This window comes from Cyanistes caeruleus, chromosome 1 (assembly GCF_971803275.1).
Source record: "Cyanistes caeruleus chromosome 1, bCyaCae1.hap1.1, whole genome shotgun sequence".
Taxonomy (NCBI): Eukaryota; Metazoa; Chordata; class Aves; order Passeriformes; family Paridae; genus Cyanistes; species Cyanistes caeruleus.
In genome coordinates, this window is record NC_141701.1 from 14,093,894 (window position 1) to 14,104,154 (window position 10,261).

Below are 10,261 nucleotides of genomic sequence, written 5' to 3' on the forward strand. Positions count from 1 at the left end.
GATACTGTTAATTTCCAGGAAAGTGTCCTGGAACTAGCCTGGCATTTGAGAAGATGGGTGCAGTGAGAGACAGACTGGCTGTGGCACACCCAGTGACTCCTGGATGCCCTGAAGGTGCTGAAGCCATCAACACAGCTCCTCAGTACGTCCCAGGTCACAGGATGAGCACGGCACAGCCACCATCCGCTGGGACCTGAGCTGCCCCAGAGCCTCTGAAAGCCACAACTCTGGGGCAGCAGGGAACAAGTCTGTAGTGTGGAAGCTGCCTGGACAAATTTGTCAGCTGAAAATAGAGGAGCAAACATGACCTTAAGTAGCTCTAATTATAGTGAAATTTAAAAAGTGTTTCTTCTAGACAAAGCCAGACTCTAGAAAAGGAGAAAACCCTTCTCATTATCTCTACACTTTCCTAAATCTTTTTTATAGACATGTAACCCTTCACAGTACAACTCCTTGGCAAAATACTGGGGTATTGTACAATGGATATGTTGTACCAACAATCTTGGCTTTAAACATATTGCAGTAATTGGAATGTGGGCTCAATAAGTCATATCAAATTTGTGTGTGCATGTAATCCAACATGGTACTTAAATATGTGTTTAGCTCACATCTCTATACTTAAATCCCCTTGATTTTTGAGAGCACTTGATCATGTGTTTAAAGCTGCAAAGTATTTTTCAACATTGGATTTTCCTTTGGGAGAGAAGTACATTAGGGTGCAGGAAAAGGTATTTACAAACTGTGAATCCTTTAATATCTTTTGTGTTGCCTGCTGTGTCCTACTGCAGCCTCAGAGTAGGTCCCAGACCTGACTGAAATCTAAGATGATTCCTATAACTCTGGTAATAGGAGACTTTGTATTAAAATCTGTTTGATCTCTTACACCACAGATTATAAAACTGAACTCTTCTACATAGCGATACCAGCTGTGACTATAAACTACGTGTTCCCTTTGGAAAGAAATCACTGTTTCCCATTTTCCAAGTCTGTCTAACCATGTCCCTGGCAAATCACTTAATCATTACTCCAGTTCCTAACCTGTGCTAAAAATAATGTAGATTGATTTTCCAGGAATTGTACAGTTGAAATGAAATGTGTAGTTGAAAACAGCCTTGGTCTTTGTACGTAAGTATTTTGTCTGTCACCTATGAATTATATGTACAAAGGTACTTGCTCATTGCATTTCTGTATAACTTCTGCTTGCTGGAGCAGTATTTGTTTGCTCCATTAACTTAAGTTTATTTCAAAATGCATGAGTTTAGGGAGTTTCTTTGTTTTGTTTTTTAAGTATGCTCACCTGCAGTAAATTCTTATATTTGCTGATTACCCAAAATAGCATATAAAAGGAAATGAGAAAACAAAGACAGATCTCTAAGAGTGCCTGCAAAGTAGTAGTGATTAATGTTCAGTGAATTTAGTAGTTCATGATCTACCAGGTAGTGAGCTTTCAGTAAGAAACAAACAAAGCAAGCAATCTTTGTCTCTTGATGGGATGTTTGATATTATAAATTATTGAACAATAAAAAAAATTACTTTTATTTTGGTTAGATAAAGTGTCTTGGTCTGAGGTCTCTGAAGTTGAGAAAAATGTTTCTTCAAAGTAAAGAGGGAGGGTGGAAAAGGGCGAAATAGATTTTGTCATTTTAATTCTTTATATGGGCCATTGACTGCCCTGTAGTGTTTTTGCTGGTGCTGGTTTAACTCACAATTTTCAAAGCTTGTTAAAGAACCTCTTTATCCCTTCTAAACCCACACACTTATCTTGCAAGTGCTTTACAAAATATGGTTTTACCCTGTATTTTGAGTGGTACCTTCATCTTAGCTGATTTCTTCTTAGTATAAATGAAACTTTACTTGTTGAACCTTGGAAGATTTTAAAGCACTTGACACTTAAAACAGTTCTTAATTAAACTTTAAATGTTGAATTAAAATCTCTCTTTTCAATGAGGTAAGAGTTAAAATACATGTGTAAGAGGTATTAAAGTTGTAAAATGTATTCTCTAGGATAAATATATAAATATTAAACTGACATCTTTTCATATACCTGTTAATCTGTTTTACATATACAGTCTATTTGTGATCTGTTATGTTCAAATGTACCAGTAAATGTAATGTGTTGGGGAAGCAAGACAACCTCAGAATATGAAAAATAGACAGCAGCTCATGGGGTTTCTTTCTTAGTGCAGAGGCTCAAATCAAGTCCCTCTTGTTTCTCACCTTAGAAGATTAATTAAGGACATTAAAATCCTTATTTTTTTTCTAAACTTTTTAGTAGAGAAAGTCTCACAGCTAAAATTTTATTAAGCAATGCAAGGTATATTTTAAAGTAATATGTTTTCATTAGTAATGTCCCTTGAAATAATGCTTAGAGTGAGAAATAATTTTATGCTTAGAGAGAACTTAAACCTGGAAATGTGTGAACAGTTTCCAAAGAGATGCCCAACTACTTTGAGACTGCAAGGCTGAGATGAGAGAGCTCACAGAAGAGGCCAGTCATAAGAAGGGAAGAAAATCCTAAGAGGCCAAGGGAGCCCCTGCTGTGGACCTCACCAGAGGATGAGCAACACAGTGGTTGAAAATATAAGCTCGGTGAGCTTGTTCCCCAGTCTCTACTTCTGTATAGAAACTTATTAAAATAGGGCTATATACCCAGATCCTCTTGTTGGCAGGGCTTGCACACCCCTCTGAGAAGTTTGCCCTACTGCCTTCCAAGGGTCCCCCTGGGAGCTGGGGTGGCAGCAGCAGGAGCAGCTCCTGGACCAGTGGGGCAGGGAGGAGTTGGAGCAAGCCAAGCTGGGGACATCTGTTCGTCAATTATCTCTACAGATGATTTACCAAAATTTGGAAATACCATCTTGTACACCAAAGGAAAAAAGGATCTTCCATGTATGAAATCCACAGTTCCAGGCCACTCTTGGCTGAGGGCAGGGAAGAACCAGGGCAAGGGCTTCAGCCAGATACAGCCTCAACCACGGCCTCAGCTTTGCTTTGTAGGGTCATACAATCATAGAATTATTTATGTTGGAAAAGACCTTTAAGATCATTGTGTTCAACATAATGGTCATTTCCCACTACTTTCCCTCTGGGCTGTCCTTGAATGTGGCAGAAACAGACAGCAAAATTCTGTTTTGCTGAAGTGCTTCTATGGTTGCATTCCTTCCTTTTCTAGCCAGCAACTATCTTAATATCCTTTGGTTGTTAATTTTATATGTATATATATTTTATTCTGAGGAGGATGTGCCATGAAAATATTGTTTTAAGGCTTCTCATAGGTGGAATTTCTTTTTTTCTTTATCTATCAATGCAAAAAACTTGTCTGTAGAGAGTGGAATTGCAGTGATGGCTGAAAAGGCCTTAGTCTGGTCTTGAGACTTGCCTTGGGGTGATGCTGGCTGTCAGAAGAGTGGGTGATATGCAGTGCTCTTGGAAGATCTGTGCTTTTTTCTGAAAATGAGTATATTCAGATGCCAGAGGAGCTTGTGAATTCCATGGCCAGGCTTTACTGGAAGATAAATCATGACAAGAAACCTTCAAGGACATTTTGGATTAAATTTAATATGTCTATAAATAAATCTCACTCCTGCTCATTGTGTCCTTATGGATAGGTCCTTCCTTCAAGCCTAGGCTTAGTCCTGCCATGTCATACCAGCTTCTTCAGGTGCATCCAGCCTTGCCAGTCCCCTCCTGGCATCTGGGAGAAATACCTTGCTGCATGTTCCACCTTCTGCTCTGTTGAAGGGCTCCTGCTTTGCCAGAGGAGGATGTTCCCTTTGATCACCACATACTCTTGCCTACAGTTTTCTCTCCTTCCCAGGATTTTCAGAGAAAATGTCACCTGCCATCTGCCTTTCCCACAAATGACTGCTGACCCACAGCCCAGCAGGGATGTTTGCCAGGACGATGTTAGCCATTTCTCTCTGTTGTTCAGCCAAATCCTTGCAAAAGGATGTAACATATTCCACCAGCTCTGAGCCAAGCACATGGCATCTGTCACAGCAATTGAAAACCACTGTTCTCATGGCCTGACTTCTTGGAAATCATCATAAATGCCACGGATCAAGTTACCACAGGAGTCTGGACTTTAGAATCACTTTAAAGACGCCTCTTGTAGGGCACCAGCACTGCTGGCAATAGTATTTCAAGGCTGGGGTATCAGGCTGCATTAGAAGCTAAATGAACTGGCAAAAAGCCTACAAAACCCAAGGGTGTCTGTATGGTCCCAGGTCCTGCCAAGTTGGAGAGACAGACGGGAAGGGTAAAAGGTACTTTGTGCTGGCTCCATCTATTCTCTCCATGTCTGCCTGGTCCACTGCTACCCAGGCACTGGCATGCAGTCCAGAGGGCTGGGTTCAGTATCCAACACATATCGCCTTGGTTAGGTCATACTTGTGTTGATTTTTGGGCTCCTGCGGTGCCCAGAGGTGCTTTGTGACAAAGTCTGTGCTGCTGGGGGTACAGGGCATAGAGGCTGGCAAGTCTGTGACATGGGAGAGGGATCTCCTATAGAGTATCTCCACCACCTTGCACAGCTGAAAATATGGCTTTTTCCACCTCACATGCATCCTCTGAGACCCTGGGAGCACGGTGTGCCTGACTTGGGGTCTATGGTTTGGACAGGGCTGTGCATGCAGCCAGGAAAGGCCCAGCTTAATGCCTTCCCTGTCCTGCACTGTCCCTGGACCCTGCTGTCTGCCTCAGAGGCACTGCAGTGTTCCTTTGGGTCAGCATTTCTAAACATGTTCAACATGTAAAAAATTGAATTTCTACTGTTGCATTATTTTCCCCCCATTCTTCAGTTCTAAATCAAAATCTCCTGATGGAGATTTGAGAACACAGTGAAAATATTATGACCTTTATCAAAACAAAAAAATCCTAGAACTATGGTTCTATGATTCTTCCACTTTTACCATCAAACAGTGAATAATTGCAACTCTTAGGAGGCCTTTTTCCTCTGATATGCTTAGAAAAAAAAGATCCTCCCTGCTATCATTTCAATGGCCAACCCTCCCCCTTTTGTATTCCATTGTTTCCTTTCATCTGCCTTTGCTGGTATCTGATACACAGTTGTTATCAGCAGTTCCTTCCTTATTAATGATGATATATGTGGGGTTTGTTTGTTTAATATTTTGTTGCTGGGTGAATTGTGAAGGAGGATTGTTTGTGGATTTTTTTGCAAAAGCTGATTTAATTTCCTCTCTAAGCCAGCTTGTGCTTTTGTTTTGTTTTGTTTTGCTTTTGTTTTTAACTCCACTTGACATCTTTTCTGCAATGTGAGAATGTGCCTTTTGGGGCACTTAGTAAATTGTGTTTAAATAGTTCCCAATTATCACTCACATTTTTCCTGTTTAAATTCTTTCTCTGCAATAATTTGGCTCATAATTGTCTTCATCTTTGTGTAATTTGACTTCTTGAAAGTATTAAGTACATAGAATTGCTGGTGTGGATTTCATTCTGTCTGCATCCAATTAAAGCAAACCAGCTCCTCCAATTCTTTCCTTTGTAACTGTCAAGACAACTCCAGTGCTGGCACTGCCTCCAGTTGGGTCTGTATTTCTTATGTCAGAGTTTCTGAGGGTGTTGTTACATGTCAGTCCCTTGTAAGAGCTGTGTACTCTTTAGTCTTCTATGTTGTATTTTCCTTCTTGTCTGTGGGGCTTCTCTTTCTTGCTTCTCAAGCTGAAGGTGCTTCTTGATGCTCTCTAGCATAATCAAGTGGCCTGCCTTTTTCCCACTACTAGCAAGGAGGACTGAGAGAAAAATGGAAGATATGTGTTAAAGGCCAAATTAATATTTCTCCTTGCCTAATTGTGGACAAAATGGAAGAAAAATTGTGAAACTGACTTGTTGCTTTTCATAAGAGAGCTCCAGACACATTTACACAACCTGTTGGTGCAGGAGAATGGGGCCTGCCATGAGACTCACCAAAGTGATTATTATCATTATGCAATAATGCATTAACCTGGTTTGATTTTCTTCCTACCCCCTTTTGATCATCTATCACAAAGAACCACAGGAGTTGTGGTCTGGAAGGACAGACCCAAGAGGAAGCAGGAAAGGGGTCAGTATGGGAGCCTGTCCCTGTGAACTAGTGGTGGAGGCAATTGTTGACATTGAGAGGACCCACATTCAGTTCACTCTTCCATTTGAGGAGGTCTATTACTCCTCTGTCCCTCTGTCCAGGCACAAACAACAGCTCTCATGGTATGGGCAGACCAGCCTGGGATGTCTCCTGTGCTCCTGATGTGGATGCTAACTCTGAAACAGAGAAGCACAGTGCCTGTGTAAATTACAGGCCACATAACTTTCTCAGTCTTGCCTGAGAAAGTAGCCTGAGAATTCATGGGGAGGATTTAAAACAATCCTCAAAGACAGAAAACAGCCTTGCAGGTGCTGTTTGTCTGTTCCTTGTTTTCTTTGCAGGAGAAAGTCAGGGGGTGGTGAGCCCCACTGACCAATGATGGTGATGTAGTAGTTTGCTAACCAATAAGAGTTTCCTTTCTGTACTTTCCATGTATCAGTCTATAAAAAAGACCTGAAGTAATAAACTGGGAGAAATTCTCCTGATCGACTCCATGAGAGTCTGTGTTGCTCTTCTCGCCGTTCCTAATAGAGCGACACCTGATGATGCTGGTACCCTCTGCAGGAATCCCACAGGATTCCTGCAGTGAGAGGAAGCAGTCAGCATTCCACAGCTTACTAGTTGTGGCCATGTGTCTTGGGTTCCAAATGTAGCAAATGTTTCAGTAAAATAAATTCAGTAAAATAAATGCTTTTAAAAAAAACCTGAGACCCCAATCTAGAGCTCCATGTGGTTGCCTCTGAGTTAGAAAAGACTTTAAATTTGCTCTCCTGTGTCTGTTGTGAGCTCATGTCCCTGAAAGCTAGCACAACATAACGTTTATCCAGCCACAAAATACTTATTTGCTTCTTTATTTTTTTGCCAAGTGACTTGATTGTTTCTTGAGTGCTTTCAGACTTCTTTCTTCAGCCATATTTCATTTCCAGGCATCCAGGATTTTAATTTAATAATCTTAATTTGGTCCATAAAAATCTGCATGTTTCATGGGAGAAAACTTTTATGCCAGAAGAATCACAAATGAAAGTTGATAAGAGCCTTGCACAATGAAAGAAGGCATAGCATAGGGTGAGCAAAAAGCTCCTTTGCAACCTTATGAGGTTGTTTCCTTCTGTTTAGCTTAAGGCTCTATTAATTTTAAACTGTGGTGTCTCTAGTTCTACACTCTAATTTTTCCTCCTCCGGGGAGGCATTGATGAGTATTGTTACCTGGGTTACCATGTTGGATCTCAAGCACTGCTGCTGTTTACTCCTTCCCCAGAACACTCACTCTGGTTTATTTACATATCATTAGTAACCCCAGAGGTTTGTATACTTTTTCCAAACAGTATGATGAAAGTAATTTTCAGTCTTCTTGCAGTAAGAAATCTACAATATCTTCAAAAATACAGCTGCTGAAGCAATGTATCCTACATTTGCAAGGATTATATTGTATGGTTTAAACATCATTGCACAGCAAGTGCAATTGTTGTTATAGCTGCAAGTTGATCTGTCTCAGAGTTTGTTTTTGGTTCCAAATTTCTGGATGTAGTTACCTACGACAAATTTTTAAAAAAATCATCTGTGCATATGATAGACAAACCTTCAGTGCTTACTCAGCACAGGTATCAGTGGCATTAGCTTCTTAAAGAGTGGGGTAAAAAAGCAGCAACTAATAGGAACCACAACAAACTGTGAAAAAAATCTGTGTGGTTTAAGCAATATCTTGGTTATGACTCTGTTTCAGGAAAAACCTTTGGTTCCCAGTCTCCAAATGTCCCCACATCCTGATAAGGCTGGTGCAGATAGGAAAAATTGGATCTGAACTATGATTTTCTTTTTCCCAGTTTACTCTGGTTTCAGGCAGGGTGAACTGAACCAATGAAACTCATGATTTCAAGCACATTTTCCTGTATAATTAAGAAGATGGTTTAACCACAGCAGCTGCAGGGGTTGAATAGTGGCTCTCGAGTCCCTGACTGCTGACCAAGCCACCTTGGCGGTGTCAGGGGCTGCTGAACTTTTCTGCCTGGCATGGAGAGGCAGGCCACCATTGCTATTTCTGGGAAAGACATGGAGTGCTGGGTCAAGGTCCTCCCTGCTGCCTTGGACTGCCACAGACTCGAGGTAAGGACAAGCACGAGCGGAGCGGGCAGCCTGGGGTGCAGTGCCCTGGGGCTGCTGCCCACAGCTTGGTTTGCTGGGCTAGTCCAAGAGATGTTGGCTCTCTGAGGTGGTCCTTCAGGTGCAGCACCTCCTGGACACATGGGTTCAAGGATATTTATGCAAATTTAAGACACAAGAGGAGCTCAGTGTAAGCATGGCAGTACATCAGTAAAGTGTTTTAACCTCCTAGTGTTAGGGACAGGAGATGTATCTGAAGATCCTGTCTATACTGATGTAGACAGTAAGTCCCACAGAGGGGCTTTAAAATAAGAGTTCCTTTTAAGATCTCTGCTGGAGTGAAAACCAAATGGAGCCTGGGAGTTCATTCCATTGCTTCTACTGTGAAAATCAATGGCAGGCTTCAGAGGAACTGTTTGTAGGGGAGAAAGTGTGGGGAGATCCCACCATACACCAAATCAGCTGCTTGGGACAAGCTGGAAAAAAGAAACACGCACCCAAAACCTGCCCTGAAACAGCACAAAAACTAGTTTGTAAGTCTGCTTATCTGAGGGGTCACAATGTGCATGGTCAGAGATGGAAGGAAGTTGGGAAGAGTAAATAAGGAGCAGAATGCAAGGGGATAGAGGTGAACTAAATATGAGCCACTTAGAGACTGGCAATCAGTTTACGTAGCTCAGTGATTCATAAGATACCTGAGGAAATATCATCAGTGAGCAGTGCTGAGTAGTTGACAAATGTGTTTAGGGGAACCCAAATAAAGCTGGATTTCTTTGTCTTTTTCTTTCTTTATTTTCAGGTTTTTCTCTTTTCTTTCTCTGTTTGTTTTTGGGTTTTCACAGGCTTCCTGAATTTCTCAAGGAACTTCCAAGATGAAATAAAATGAAATTAGGTCTGGTCTTCTTTCTATACTTTCTCCAAGAATGACCTGAGGTATCATGAGTAAAACTTACTTTGTGTTATTTCAGACCCATAAGCTCACAGATCCCAAAAACAATTTGTGAAAAAGATTTTTTAAAAAGTGTATAAATGCTTGTTCATACACATAGCCCTGTCAAGAACATAAGACTGGCTCTCTCCTCTCAGAGAGCTGCAAGGCTGCAGAAGGAGCCATTGCCTCCCTGGAAGCTGAGCTGCCCTGCCATCAGCACCCCGGTGGAGGTGTGCCAGCCCGGCTGTGGGAGCTGGTGTGTGGTGAGGAACACACTCCTGTGCTGTGCCACCTGTGTTACAGAGCTCAGAGCCTGCACCAGCAGCTTCCTGCAGGCTGGCCCCGAGCATGGCAGCGGGGCTGTGAATGCCTCTGGGCATCACTGGCTTCACACATGCTTTGAAGCAATGGAAGCAATAGAAGAGATTTTTTTTTCTTTTCCCTTGAAGGGACTTAGGATTGTTTAATCAGATGTCACATTCATTTCTCAGACACGGAGACTGAGCAGTGTTGGAACAGCACGTGGTGTGGAGTGCCATGGGCAAGCATTAGCATCAGCTTAGTGTTTGTGTAAACCAAGTATATCTGCATGATCTTCCTTGAATAAAACACATCCATGGCTCTTCTATTTCATGATGCCATGTGCTACTGATATATTTTTCTTACCAGAGTACAACTTTGCTCTATTTTTTTTCCCAATAAAAGGTCAAAGATAAAGAAGAATAAGCAAAAATTCTGCCACAACACAGCAAATTTGCATTGGTTTATTGGTTCAAATCCATTCTTGAAATAACTTAGTGTTTTTTCTTCACTAATGTTGCATAAGAGATAAATTTGTCTCCACAGGCTTGGCCTGGGAGTTCTGCTGCTGTTTCCATGTGTCAGTTTTTTAGGGGTGGTGTGCAACATCTTCCTCTCTGCAATCTCTTTTCCAGAGTTTTTAATCTTACTCTTACTTGCTCCCTCCCTCTCTGAGTTTGCCTAAGTGAGCTGCCTTTTGCAGTACTGGGGTGGAGGCATGGGGTCAAGAGAACAGAACATGTAATCATCACTCCTTGCCTCAGTTTTTGGCTCTGCCACTGATTTTCTGTGCAATTTAGAGCAATTGACCCAACCTTTCTGTATCCCAATGATAACGTGTCGTTTGCTTC